Genomic DNA, 11,104 nt, shown 5'->3' with positions numbered 1-11,104 from the left:
TTGAGACACATCTGAGGAAGGTGTGAACGCAGAGGCACACACAGTCACCTCACCATTCGACAGGGCAGTGTGGGTTAGGTGGGCAGGTTTGCTGAGCACATTCCTACTGAGGCATTCCTATTTGAGCTAGGTAGTTTAGCTATTAAATATCGAATTTTGGAAGCGGTATTGGAAGCGGTAAAAGAAGGCAGTATAATGAGTGCTAACTAGAGATGAGGTGACAAACACTGAACAAAGGCATGAGGTAGTCCCCAATGTCGTGAGGCAAAAACACAAATAACAGGTTCTGTTACAAGCAGCTACAGTTCCAAACCAAAGGATGGTTGACACATGAGTCCCACATGTCAGACATGTGGTCTCACATCACATGTACCTGTGTAAGCAGAAAACAGTGTTTTCAGCAGAGTCAGGGTTAAATATAAGAAACACTATATTATGCACACTCATTAACCCCCAGTAAATTCTATGATACTTTTTTGTTGTTGTTGTTAATCTTCACCCAAAGGTATTTTTCCCATTGATTTTTAGAGAGAGTGGTAGGGATGGAGGAAGGAAAGAGAGAGAAACATCGATGTGAGAGAGACATTGCAGTTGGTTGGTTCCCACACATGCCCGACGTGGGGGCCAGGGATCGAGAGCCTGCAGACGAGTACATGCCCCTGACCAGGAATTGAACCTGAGATCCTTTGGCCTGTGGGCCGACATCTAACCACTGAGAAAAACAGGCCAGGGCTATTATACTTCTATTTTGAAGCATAAGTAATTGATTCTTTCAGATTTTCTTTAAAAAGTGGTACTATCATATAGTATAAGCATTCTAAGCCTCAAACATATGACATCTATGTAACTGAGAAAGAGAGATTAAATGGATTGGATTTTTAGTTACACAGTATAGTATATTATTGTTGTCAGGAATATATATTCATACATTCAACAGATATTTATGAAGTACTTACTAGGTTCTAGGTACTTATATTTGATAAAACTAGGCTTATAGAAATATATATGAGAGATTAGGGATTCATGAAGAGTTTATAGATATTTTCTGAACTACTTACGTGTGCAAGTGGTTCATTCTATCTAAAACCACAGATAATATTTTTCTACTTAAGAAAAAAAATGTGTAACGTAAGGCTATCAGTGAAATGGAGAAGTGTTTTTTTTTTATTTTATCTGCTTTTATTTTTCTCATGGAAATACTCAGATGACTTCAGCTTTGTATTTTCACAGGCACAGGCACAGGCACACACATATGTTTAAGTGAACCTTGAGTTTCATCTCATTGTCTTACATTCCTCCTAAGTCACTGCGTTTTTCAGTCATTTAGTTGACCTGAACTTGTTAACTTACTACATTGTTTTGCTCTTTCCTCTGCTTCCTTTTTCATCTCCTCTTAACAGTCACATTGCAGCTGCGGTGACTTTAGCTTGACAAGTTCATTCATGTGTTAATATTTGGTATTTTGAACAGATCCTACCCTCAAACTTTCTACAAGGCATAGTATCATTTAATAAGTCCCAGAAATAAAAACTTTCCTAAAAAAATAGAGTTTCTGGCTAGGGATGGCAAAAGTATTCCATGAGATGCTGTCCCAATTGCATCCTCTCGGTTCTCATGGAACTGAAGGAGACCAGTGGCAGAGAAGACTTCTTAAAGATATTTTATTTTGTACATGCTGCATGCCTAATAAATATTAATTAAATTGAACCACATCATGTTACAGCTGTGTCCTTGTCTATATCTGGAGATTATGCCTGAAACCTCAAAGAACTCTTTTATTGTTTCTGAATTGTATTTTCTTGCTTAAAACTTGTTGTTAATGCAGTGTTAAAACAGTGACCAAAGGAAGGCAGTGGGACATGATCTGAGGTCTGAAACCACCCTGCAGCCCCGTAAGGAACCCTGGGTGTCATGGAGACTGCAGGTCCCTGGAGCTGAAGGTAGTAACTGTGACAACATATGACACAATCTTCCACATTCCACCCCAGGGGAAATAGTGTGATCTGTCAACTGGTGAGTCTGGGGACATGTGGGTCACCTACACAAGCATCCTATGTACTCTTTAACATTTCTGTGGAGAAGAAACCCTAAAGACTACAAACTTTTTGCTAGTCAAGCAATTGGAGGTTGAGAGCATGAAAGAGGAATAGATTCATTATATTAATGTTGGGCTTATATATTGGAAATAGCAGTATTATTTCCCCTGACAATTAAATTATTTAATAAATATGGGATACATAGCAATGAGTAGTACCAAAGCATAATTCAGAAAATTAAATACTCATAAATCTAAAGATTAGACCAAATCAAGCTTACTGAAAGATGAGCCCTTTGGAGAAAAGGAACTGTATTAAGAATGTGCTAAGCCCACAGAGTCATCCTCTCTCACCCTCTACCTACACATATACCTACTCTAAGGATCATGTACCTTAAGGCAAAGTTTTCCAAAATGTATCCCAAGGAAGTTCTAAAGATATTAATAGGTGCTCTGCAAGGAAAGTTGCATGGTCAAATAAATGTGGGAAATGTTGTGAAACTTTCAAATTAAAAAAAATTCCTTGACCTTCTGCTTCTTTCTAGGATAGAGATACCACGACCAGGCTTACTTTTCCACCATAAACAAGTAGAAAACTGGACAAATTCTATGAAACAACCATTTTTAGACATTGGACAGAGGCAGCTCAGGGCTACGTTCCTGAAAGATGAGAACCAAACAAGATGAACCCCACTATCACTCTGGTTTATACTTGGAGGCTGTTTCCAGACCACAGTGTAGGACAGGGAACCCTGTGCAGAGCACATAGGCTGTCGAACTGAGGAAAAGCAGATCAGGGATGCTGAGGAGCTTAGAAGTCGCAGGTCATCATTCTGAAGAAAAGGGTACTATGTAGAAATAGAGCTACATAAATCTCCATGGAGGACCCCTTGAGTCTCTGCTGATTATTAGGTTATGCATGCAAGGGGTAAAATCCCACAAGGCAAGGGAAAAACACAATCAGGACCATGTAGATTCACAAGGGCAGGGAGATGTTTAAACTCTGAGCAGCCTGAGTGGAGAGTCCTCATTGGTTACCTAGGATGTTCAGCGGAGATCATAGGGGGTCATGCCCTAATAGTAAGGCTGAACATCCTCTGGAATAAAACTACAGAAAAGCTAAGGAAACAGGTCTAGAAAGAAATCAAGCTAAAAAGCAAGTAATTGCTTGCCCAAACAAAGCCTGGTGCTCTTTAAAAGAAAATAAACAGAAATCCAGACATTCAACCACATAATATGCATAATGTCCATAATCCAATTTTAAAAGTCCTCAGACATGCCACAAAGCAGGAAATGTATGCCATAACCAGGAGAAAAAAAGGTGTCAACAGATAATAGGCTAGTTCTATAGATAGAATTAGCAGAAAAGGATGTTAAAACAGCTATTCTACTGGTACATAACTTACAGCAGTTAAGAAAAGCATGAGGAGAAAAATGAAAGGTAAAATGAACCAAATGAAGCTTCTAGAAATTAAAAATACAATATCTGAAAAGAAAAATTTAGTGGAATTAACAGATTAGGCACTGAAAGAGAAGAGATCAGTGAACATGAAGACACGGGAATAGATTTGATACAAAATGAATATGTAGAGAAAAATCACTAAAAAGCAGACAGAGCAGCAATGACTTATGGAAAGAAGAGGAGAGAAAAAAGAACAATAATTTATTTGAATAAATAATAGCTTAAAATCCAAATTTGATTAAAATTATGAACTCTTAGGTGAAAGGAGCTCAATGAATTCCAGACAGGAGAACCCCCCTCCCCCCAATTCTGTATTTATTTTTCTCAGGTAGAAAAGAAAGCCTGGAAGTGTGATGGATAAACCTGGTGAGCCGTGTGTTCAGGTGCACCCCCGGCTGCCTGACACCTTACTCACTCCTTCCTGCAAGGGCTGCTTATAACCATCACGGTCCTGTGGTCTTTTCCATGGTAAGAGTGGCTTCAGAAGTAGCCAGACCAGCTATGTCTCTTACCTTCTGTGAGATAGTTGGCAATTTTTCATATATCTGAGCATTGATTTTTCTTATTTATAAACAGGGGTAAAATATACTGGTATATCTTGTACACATATTCTACACACAATGGGCACTGTCCACACAGACACACATTTGCCTATATAATTTGATCTTATTTACTAAATGAAAAAAATATATATGAACTAGGACATAGTAAGTGCACAATAAACAGGGGCTGCCACCATTGTTTCCAAAGTCACAGAAATAGTTTAAAATAACGAATCCCTGATCTGTGAGCACAGAGTACCTTCTCTAGAAGGAGGGGTTCTGAAGGAATCTGAGAAGGGCTCATTAAAAACTTTTGTGTAGGGCAAAGGTGGGGAGGGAAAAAATATTTAATTACAGAGCCCTCTTTAAGAAAAACTGTAAAAAATTCTTCATTGTTTTCATAGGCAAGCTAATCACACCTGAATCTTCTGGGTGGCATATGAAACTTCATAGTTCTCTTTTTGTTCAGTGGTTCTAATAGAAAGCCCATTTTTTCTTAAAAGCAGTTGTTCCTCTACTCCTATGTGATGGTGTCCCCTGAAGATAAACGCATCATTTAGAACTCTCTGCGTTTGTAGCCTGCGCATGCTTTCTAAATATAGTAGCCAGATGATTACTTAATTTAGCTAGAAATGGCAGATTGTTGACAAAGAATTCCTGCTGAGTTCCAATGCCTTGAAATGCAGCTTTTATAAAGCAAATCATATCTGAAGAAATGACTAACAATGCCATTTGCTTCATATAGTGACATAATATTTAGCTGTCGCTGGAGTGTAATTGCCTTATTTTTACAATATTAGTCCTCTATTGATAAATATAGATTACCTGGATCAAGCCAGTCCTGCTGCAGGGAGCAAAGCAGTCACAAAGTGTGAGTTTTTAGACAGGAAACTATCTCATACTCCGACACACTACCTGTTTTCCAACACTTGGTTACTCAAATGATGTTTATTCAGTTCATATATAGGGTCCATTCATAGAGGATCATTTCACTGACTCACAATTTGAGTAGCATTAGATACAGAAACAGAAGCAATTCTTTTCATACAATAACCAGAGATGTGAAGGGACGTGCAACTGTACATCTTGTTGCCCTTTTACTACTTGGTCATAGTGTGTGGAGGAAGTGGTAGGTGCTAGAATCAGCACGCCCCTGTCCTCTCTTACCTCTAGGAAAAGTATGTGCTGCCCTTTGTCTCTTCTTAGATTAGCCATTGTTTTTTATGAATATGTGCATCATGCCGCTACGGTATGGGAATGCAATAGGGTGGAGAGAGCCCAACTCTGACTGCTCACGCAGAAAGGGGATTTATGAGCTGCTGGCACTGAACATCCAGGTGCCAGACGATCAAATCCATCTGTGCTTCTCTCCATCCCTCAGGTTTGCTCTCCTCGTAAGTGGCTCCTCCACGTGGATACAAGACGCCAATGGGTAGCTTGAGGTCCCGACATTTAAGTAACCACTGGGAACTGTCTGATTGGACCAAGGCAGATAATTAAAGAGCCATGTACCCTGACCAGAGAGCATTTGATTTGTCCCTTAGAACGGAGCTTGCTAAAGTGCTGTGAGGTTATCCTATCAGCAATGTTGACATGTTTTCCAAAATTTGTTCCTGGAGGTTTTCTGTAGCACCATGTCCCTTCCATAAATTCATGTAAGAGAGAATTTTTTCAGGAAAACTCTTCTTTCCTGTGCAACTACTTTTGCTTGTTTCCTTTCTTTTCTTTCTTTAAAAAAATCTATTGGACTTTGTGAATCTTTAGAGGTATGTTTCCTTCTTTGCTTTGGCTAATTTGAGAGGTCAGAGACAAATATGTTGTCCATCAATATCAACTGCATAAATATTACAAAATCGTTTTATATAGCTTATGTTTATTTTATTTTCCTATCTTTACTTTTATATTGTTTGGCTCCATCTATTTACTTAATCCTATCTATCCTATGTATTTTTAATGCCACTTCAAGTAATTTTTGGAGGTAAGGTATAAATAGGTAAATGTATTATTGAACCATATACTCAACACCCATCGAAAAGATTTTGAAGTACCTTGTGTTCACAGACTGACCCTGTAGTAATGTTTTCTTGGATCCCTCTGTGGTTCTTCTTCTCACAGAACTCTTAGTGGTAAAGCTAAGGAACTCTCTATCATGAATTGTTTTATCCCGCCAATTTGTAAATATTCACTCAATGCCTCTGGGAAGCAGAAGAGCAAATGCAAGGAGACGAGTGGTTGTAGAGGAAGTTGCCCGAATTCTGCCCAAACCCTGGTGTGACCATGACTTTCCTTGGGCAGTGGTCAGAGTTCATCCTTACACCCAATGATCCTAGAGAAGCGAGGGTGTCCTGGGCTGTCTCCCCTCCAGATGGTAGGAGCCTTGTTCAGTAAATACCAAGGAATCTGGGAGATGGCAGATTCATCTAAAACTCAAATCCCAACCTAAAATTCTGTGCATAGATTTCTGGAAGTGTTTTGTTTTTCTTGTTTTGTTTTGTGTTTTTGTTTGAAATGCCAGATGGCATAATTTTATGGTTTTATTAATATAGATACAATGTGCACACAATCTGTCTATTCATTTTCTTCACTGCACAGCCTGGCATTGGGATGGGTGACTCTGATGGCCAGCTGGGCTGCTCTTTCCACAATGGCTTTGGGGTTCTTTGAGGAGATGCTGTGAGCAACCTCAGCACAGTAAGACTTGTTGCACATCAGCAGCACTTCAAGCTCCTTGACACTGTGGATCAGGAACTTTCAAAAGCCACTGGGCAGCTTGTGTTTTGTTTTCTTGTTGCTCCCATATCCCATGTTGGGCATCAAGATCAGGCCTTTGAATCTGCGCACCTTGTTGTCAATGCCTCTGGGTTTCTGCCAGTTCCGCTTAATTTTGACATGTGGGTCTGACTGGTGTTGGGTGAACTTCCTGCTCCTCTTTTTGATAATGTTGAGTTTCATGAGGGGTCTGAGGGCAGCTATGGAGCTGAGTAGGAGATGGCTGCCACCTCTGTAGGCAGAGGCAAGGGAGAGAGTCTAGGATGTGTTTTAAATTTCCTAGAAATGAGGGTCATTTAGGGGTGGCCCCAACATTTCAGTCTTCCTCTTGGAGATGAAATCCAGGGATTTGCATGAAATGGGATGACACTTTTGTGTTGGTCACTGTATTAGTTAGCTTTTAGTTGTATGTAAGAGAAACTTAACTCAAATTGGTTTAAATAATCAAAAGAAACTTATTGGCAGAGAATCCAGAGGTATGAAAAGCTTTATGCAAGAATTAGTCCAAAAGCTCAACCATGTCACCAGTGTCATCCAGCTTTTCTTCTCTCTGCTCTGGCTTGCACTGTATCAGTTTCTCCTATTGTTGCAGAATGGTTGGCAGAAACTACTGGAGTTAGATAGGTCTTAATTCTTTTTCTTTTAAAATGTATTTTTATTGGTTTCAGAGAGGAAGAGAGAGGGAGAGAGAGATAGAAGCATCAATGATGAGAATCATTGACCAGCTGCCTCCTGCACACCCCACAAAGGGGATTTAGCCTGCAACCCAGGCATGTGCCCGATCGGGAATCAAACCATGACCTCCTGGTTCATAGGTCGATGCTCAACCACTGAGCCATGCTGTTATAGGAGAAAACATCCATTTGCTTTCCTCTATCAGAACTTCCTTCTGCTTAGACCAACTTGTGTCACGTGCTCCCCTCTGGACCAATCAGAAGAGACAGGTGATTAAGGCCAATTAGTCCCAGCTAGGGAAGGGTCAGGAACACTCAAATTACATAGCTAAAAAATTGGGAGGCCTAGTATGAGGAAGGGAAGAAAGGCAGAAATGAATGCTTAGAGAGTGGAAGGGGTAGTGGTGATAGAAAACAAAAAATCTCACTACCATCACTAAAGTCTTAGGGTCATGCTTCAGTTTGTTTATGGATCTATGATGACCCTCTAGTCCTGCCTAAAGAAAGTGGCAATGGCTCCTACCAGGAGAATTAGCTGTATCATTGCTATTTTTGAATTTCCAGCATGACATTATGTGGGAAGAAAACCTATAGTTAGAATGTGGACAATGCATTTTATGGAAGATCGAAGCAGATATATTAAGAGAAAAGGCAAACAGATTCATCTCCCTCATACTAAGTACATTCAGCTTCTCATGAACAGCCACAGTTAGACTAGAGAGACTAGTAACCAGGTAGGAACCAGGCTAAGACTGAGAAATGGAGGACCCCTGTCGCCCTTGTGTTGAGTGCAGGCCAATGAAAGAGATGCATAAATGACTCTGAAAAACAGCCATGAGCATGCTTTCTGGAAGAACCTGCTGAACAGCTTCTGTTCAGGCAACAAAATTCAAGGACCCTCCAGCAGTGTATGACTCAGTAGGTTCAGGACAGCTTGTTAGACTTGGGATTAAGCTACAGGTATCCCACAAACTGGAAGTTTCTGTTGATTCAAACACAGCCAACTGTAAGAGAGCCCTTAAAATAAACCCTGTCTCCCTCCATTTTGGCTTTTTTACAAAAATCCTGACTGACCTTCACCTTTGCTCCAGGTATGGAGTCTGGCTTTTTAATTGAAGGATTAAGAAATCCTGATATTTTGCAAAATCATTTCTCTTGAATCTCTCTTCTTGGGGGATCTTTCTGGTTCATAAAAGGTTTTGTAACTTACATCACAGCCTCTGTCTTTGACTAATAGTTTGCATGAGTAATAAAATCTCCCAGGAGTAAACAAGCTCATATTTTTGCCATTTGTAAACTTTATTGCTATTATAAAATCAATGTTTTGCAACCAGAACTTTTGGCAAACCTGACTGGTGGTCGTGGGGGCTGACAACAATGCACCATGAACTTTCCTCCTTTGTGGTGTGACTTTCTTTTCATATAAATATTAGTGTGATTTTAGATATGTGATAATCACTCCTCATCATATCCCAGGAGTGAGGCAAATGTGCTGTACATATGATATACAAAGTAGCATCTATACCCATGGATGAATAGTCCTCCCAACACAGACCTCAGACCTGGCTGAAATATGGCCATCTCAGGAGTGACAAAGGCTCTGAATGCAATGAAGCTTAGAAACAGGTAACCTCTGGTTATTCAGATGCGTGGCCTTTCTTCCTTGACCCTCAGAATCATCTAGATTGAAAACTTGCAGAACTACCTTATCTGTTTCCTCACTTGCCTTGGATTGACTCTTGTAAATCTTTTATCTGTTCTTTAGGGCAGGCATTCTCAAATAGGTCTGAGTATCAGAATTACCTGGTGTTTTCTTATTTCTAGTGATTTAAAAATAATATGCACATGGAAAACAAAATTTCAAACAGTACAGAGGAGAAGAAAATGAAAAGACAGATTTCCTTTCCTGCCTGGCCTAATCTCCTAACCATTTTTTAAACCATTTTTGTTTTATATTGCTCTTCTGGTGTTTACCTCCACAATGTTCAATAACATGCTTATACTTTTATTCACGCTGTTCTGCAAATTATTCAACAAGTGGTGAGGCATATCCACCAGCTCATCAGAGCTGCTGCCTGTCTGTGATGTTGGAACACTGTTCTGGGAACCCCTACTGTACCAGGCATTAACTTTTATTTGCAGGATCATGAGGAGACATGAAGGTGTATATTAGTGTCCCATGGCTGCCACAACAAATTGCACAAATCTGATGGCTTAAAACAACAGAAATGTATTGTTTCATAGTTCTGGAGGCCAGAAGTCTGAAACCAAGGTGTCTGCAAAGGCCTCACAGCCTCTGACGGCTCTAGAGGAGGGTCCTTCCTTGCCTCTTTCACCTTTTGGTGGCTCCAGACATTCCTTGGTTTGTGGCTGCATAACCCCAATCTCTGCCTTGTCTTTACATGGCCTTCTCCTCTGTGTCTGACACTTGTCATTGGATTTAGGCACCCCTGGAGAATCCGGGATGACATCATTTCAAGACACTCAATTTAATTATACCTGCAAAGACCCCTTTCCCAAATAAGGTTCTGGGGGTTAACATGGGGTCGTGTCTTTTGGGAGCCACCATTCAACCCGCTATAAGGGGAAGAGAAGGGTGTGGACCATTGTAAATAGTATCTATTGAGCTGTGACAGATTTTCAGACCCATTCAGATCTACTGAATCACCTGCATTGAAAAATTTTACCAGGTAATTCAGCTGAGGCGGTCTTACTGAGCACTGCTTTGGGAACCATTGCTTTGGAGTTGTGATTCTCAAACCTGGGGACGAAGGACCACAATCTCTAAAACTTCTTTGGTGTCCAGGGGACTCTTGGGCAGGTGTGTGGTGGCTCCTGATGACTCACATTAGTTCTCTACAGGCATCCCATTATTGGAGTTGCGAGCTTGCAGGTGCCAGGAGATTGAAATAGTTCCAGTAAGAAACACTCATGTTCCAGCTCCTCCTCCCTAACTCCCATCTGTCCTCGCCTCTCTCCCACTTCACGTCCACTGTCCCGTTCTGATCGCTGGCCCTGCTAACCTCAGGTTCATGCCCAGGCACAAGGACAACAGGCTTATGCAACTGTGAAACATGCTTCAGGGATCCAGCCAGGTCTAATCCTTAGAGGAATCCCTTACACCACTCATAATGGTTCCACTTCGACCCGACTAAAGCAGAGTTTAGGTGCTATTTCATTATTCTGCTTTTGTTTTTTTAAAGGAACTTTATTTTAGGAGTTAACTTCCCTACTAAATTTTCAACTAAAAGCAGAGCATATGGGGTAAAATAGAGATGATTATCTTGTCTTGCAAGGATGGCTTGTCACGTACCATAAACACCTTGGTGTCATCACGACCTCTCCAGCCCCGCCTCTCTTGGCTCTTCCTGTCCATCCTGACGTCTAGACCCTTAACTCCTTTTCACTCCCTGTCCATTTCTGTCTTTCCTTCCTCTTCCCGTTCAGGCCAGTCCCCGGCTCTTGGCACTGCTGTCTGCAGCTATCTCTGCTCCCACTTTCTTCACAGACAAACTTCTTGGCAGGGCAGCCAGCATCAGCTATCTCAGTTTTCTCTTTTCTGGCATCCTTTTGACCCACATCATGTCTCTTGCGTTCTGGAAGGTCACAGAGATGTCCTAAG

The 11,104-nt window shown here is 40.8% G+C and overlaps 1 pseudogene; it reads right to left on the bottom strand.

Annotated features, from left to right (window-relative positions):
* Positions 1-6,607: 6,607 nt before the first annotated feature.
* LOC102417456 lies at positions 6,608-10,858 on the bottom strand (annotated as a pseudogene).
* Between the last annotated feature and the right edge of the window lie 246 nt (positions 10,859-11,104).

The sequence above is a fragment of the Myotis lucifugus genome, unplaced genomic scaffold, assembly GCF_000147115.1.
Source record: "Myotis lucifugus unplaced genomic scaffold, Myoluc2.0 scaffold_5, whole genome shotgun sequence".
NCBI classification, from domain to species: Eukaryota; Metazoa; Chordata; class Mammalia; order Chiroptera; family Vespertilionidae; genus Myotis; species Myotis lucifugus.
The sequence above is the reverse complement of the archived record's forward strand: the minus strand, read 5'-3'. Positions and strand labels throughout refer to the sequence as shown.